Genomic DNA, 4070 nt, shown 5'->3' with positions numbered 1-4070 from the left:
TTAAATGAATGGATAGAAAATACCGCTGAGGAGCTGAAAATGGCAAGAGGATACCAAGAATCCTCTTCAACTGAAGAAAACATTGAAAATTAAACAAATTTTAAGGCAGAGCACAACAATTTAATGGATTCTACCTTTTGTCACTCATTTGTTTAATTTCAGAAGCAAAGAGAAGGGAAATGGCATACATAAAACATCAATGAACTTACAATTGCATGAAGAAAAAAACCATCAAAACACAGAGCCACAAGGATCCCAACAAGTGCTGCAAAACCCTGGTTTTTCCTTTGCCAAAAATGCAGAAATCAGATGTATAATGGAATGCCAAGCAATCCCAAGTGTCCAAAAATGAAAATGACTTAGAAATTACATAATATAGACGAGATAAACCCATTCCCTTGCCTCTAGGGGTCGAGCTCATCATTCTAGGAGCTGTTTGAACCAATTATAAACAAGGAACTGAAATCTAGGCAATCAAACAACTTGCCTCTATATGCTAGGAAACTGATTCATTCATTTAATTTTCACTTTTTAGTGAATGAATCCTCTAGAAAAAGTAAAAATGTGCCAATATTACATCATGGTCATCAAATTACATCATGGTAGATCAATAGTTACATCAAAAAGTAAAACTAGTCAAAACTGGGCGAATTTTTGAGCTGAAGAGTGAAAATGAGGCCAAATTTCTCTATGCATTGTGCCCAAATTCTCTATGCGTAGCGAAACTTTGGAGATGATTTTGAGGCCCTTCCCAAAGTCCAAATTGAGCTCATGATAGCTCTTTCGAAAGCACGGCCTATCTACTTTCCAACCCAAGTGGAATATCTGGATTTGGTGTCCATTTACCCCTCCAAATGTCCAATCTCCCAAGACTGCTTCCTGTGTGTCAAAATAGGGGCAGTGAGGTCATTGTTTGAGTGTTTTTTGACCTTTTGAGGGCTCAAAACCTGCCCATATTTCTTGGCCATAGGTAGGAAAACATAATTTATCATGAAAAATCTAGAAATGCAAAGTTTTTTGGATTTGGAGCCCTCTAGCAAAAGCGAGCGCCACGTGGCGCGGTGCATAGGGAGGAAAACCCTGTTTTTTGGGCAAAAAATTTCCAAAATGCACAAATTGCTCCAAATTTCTTGAAATTTGGGCTGTATCTTCTTCATCAAGAGCTATGTTGAGCCAAGGATGCCTCGGCCAATATCCAAAGTCGATTCATGCTCCTTTTGCCTCTTTTTCGTTTTTGATGCCTTCCTTAGTTTTCCCTTTAAATTTCTTATTCGTGCCTTGCAAACCTTGTTCCGCGCCATGTAGTGGAAAGCCATGTGTCTCAGCAATGATTTGTATTCAGCCTTGTCCAGCAATCTCTCTAAGTGGATGTTGACTCTCTCGAGCCAAATCTCTTGATCAACCTCTATCTCCTGTTGAATGGGTGTCATCTCATTTAGGCTTCTTCGAGCAACCTGCTGGTCTTCACGGATGTTTTGCCACCTCTATGAGGCCTCCTGGGTGCATGTACCCCTGTTGGTGAGTCACTGTGGGTCTCCTCCTCATACTCATATGAAGAATCAGATGCCATCATTGCTAGTGAATGAATTGTTTTGGAGCTGTAGATGCTGATGTGTTGAAGTGTCTTAAACTGTCTTTGATGATGTGTTTGACCTTGCCACCAAGGGAAAACAGTGATATAGGGGACTGTAGGAGGGAGAAAATAGTGAGGGATTTGAGGGATTGTTGGGATAGGGTTTAGTTAGGGAGATAGGGAATTATGGAATGAATTAGGTGTTTTGTATATGGAATAGGGTTTGGGATTTTGGGAAATAGGAATTGGGGGTATGGGATTAGTGAATTTAGCGGGTATGATTTTGGAGAATAGGGAAAACAAGGGAAATATGGAATGAGGAAGTGATGAGGTGAGGGGATGTTTGGAAGTAGGGGAATGTGGAATTTCAAATATTGAGTGAGGGGAAGGGGTCCAAAAGGGAAAAACACAGGCCTAGCCTAGAAAATTGTCAAGTTGTAGAAAGAAACTAGAGTTTGTGGAAAAATGACGAATTTTGAGGATCTCAGTGATGGGAAGTGTTTAATAAGGTACATTAAGTATAGGGTAAGGTGTATGAACATTAGGATGCAAGTTTTGCTAATGATTTGACCATCCAAGAGAAATTACCTTCAAAACCCTAGGAGAGGGAAACGAACCTTACCTAGGCACAACTGAAGCATGAACAAGGTGTAAAATGACCTAGTGGAACTTTGACATGATGATGACAACCCTATGAATGATGGTACACTCAACTGAATGGTGACATGGACTGTCATTTGGACAACTTTGAAAGGGAGTGAAAGCAAACCCTAGACCTAATGGCTAATGAACAAATTTTGCTTGAAGACTCACTGAAATGACAAAATTTGACCTTGAAACCTTAAAATCACTTTGTAAGAGCATGTTTGATAACTGGAGGAAGGCTGCAAAGACTGACACTAACAGTTCCATTCAACCACAAGAGCCTAGTGGAAAAAGGAGATCCATTCAATATCAATACATTATTCCTCCTCATTGACGAATATTTGGATTTATGGGAAACCTACATGGAAGGAGCCCCTGAAGAAATCTTCTACATCCTATGAAGAGTGTGATCAAATGTGTTTAATAGAAGTTGAAGAAATGGTGAAGGAGAACCATGATCACTCAAGAATTGAAGTCATTCAAAGTGTAAAACTACTTGTCATTCACCCCATAACACAAATTATATAAAGCATGTATTCTAAATTTAGTGATTGTGAGAAAAAAATTGAACTTTTGAAGTTAAGTTCAATAAAGGAATGCCATGAGAAAACACTACTTCCAATTCCACCTATTATCATTTGAAGCTTTTGAAAAACAGAATTGGAGAACATCCTTGTTGACATGAGCCTGAAAACCACATGACATGGTCAAAACTCTATTCACTATCATTATGGTTACAGTGGAAGCGGTAAATGACCTTTATTAAGGAGCACTCAAGCTAGAAGGAGGACAAATGCACTTTGAAAAACAAAGTTGTGTGTTTTACTTAGTGGATAGTAATAAGACACTTCCAAAGAGGTCTCATGTCCTATATCCTAGTGTCAGACACCAATACATGATAATACATGTCTGACACGTTTGGCACATGTCCTATTCATAGGAAACCTACCAAAAACATGTATGACACATGCCCTAAACAACAAGGAATAGACTAAAAATGATAAGATAGACAGTCATGGGAAAGAAGGAAATCACTTCATATCCTTTGGTGAGATTCATGAGATTCCCTAGAAAAAAACTCACAAAGGTAGCAAGGTCAATAGAAACATCCTCAAATATTATCAGCCTCAAGACTATCTTGGAGTCTCCCAAGTACCCTATAATGAGCAACAACTTCCCCAATTTATCAGCTACAGATAAAGAAGTTGGGTGGGTGAAATCTGACATCTCATAATGCAAATAGAAGATTGGAAAATTGGAGGAAACTAATACAGTGTTATCCAGGTCAATGAAGTACCTGAAGGAGAAGGCGAGGGGAGTAGAAATCATGCAAAACATCAACCTCCATTCACAAGGTGATTAGTAGAAAAATAGAATAGCTGCAACAAAGGAGAAATTGAGCTATTGAGGAGTTGAAACAATCCATGATAGGCCAGATTAGCGATATCAAAGAGGGCCATGATAACCCCTCACATAATAGAGAGAGCAGAGTGAGTAGCATATGGAATAGCCACCAACCAAGAAATCATGATTGCTAATCATTAGACAGATAAATAATCCAATCATTTATGAAATCTAAGTTGTTTTCTATCTTATAAAATATTGGGATTTTGTATAAGACTCTGCCTTCAATTTGCCTATATCTTCATCTACAAGAATGATAGTCAAGTTGAAATGGGTTATGATTCCCATCTTGAAGTTCGCAGTAATAACTATAGTAAGAACTACAATAAGTTGCAGGCATGAGGAATCTCTATGACAAACAAATATATCAAACAGATTCATTTGATAATTCAAGAAGGGGATTTTTTGTATATAATTACCCTAGTATAATGAGAGTAGAACTCATAAA

Source organism: Pinus tabuliformis, chromosome 8, assembly GCF_031772625.1.
Source record: "Pinus tabuliformis cultivar Carrire ecotype Pingquan chromosome 8, CPIR1, whole genome shotgun sequence".
Lineage (NCBI taxonomy): Eukaryota > Viridiplantae > Streptophyta > Pinopsida > Pinales > Pinaceae > Pinus > Pinus tabuliformis.
This window is presented reverse-complemented; position numbering follows the sequence as displayed.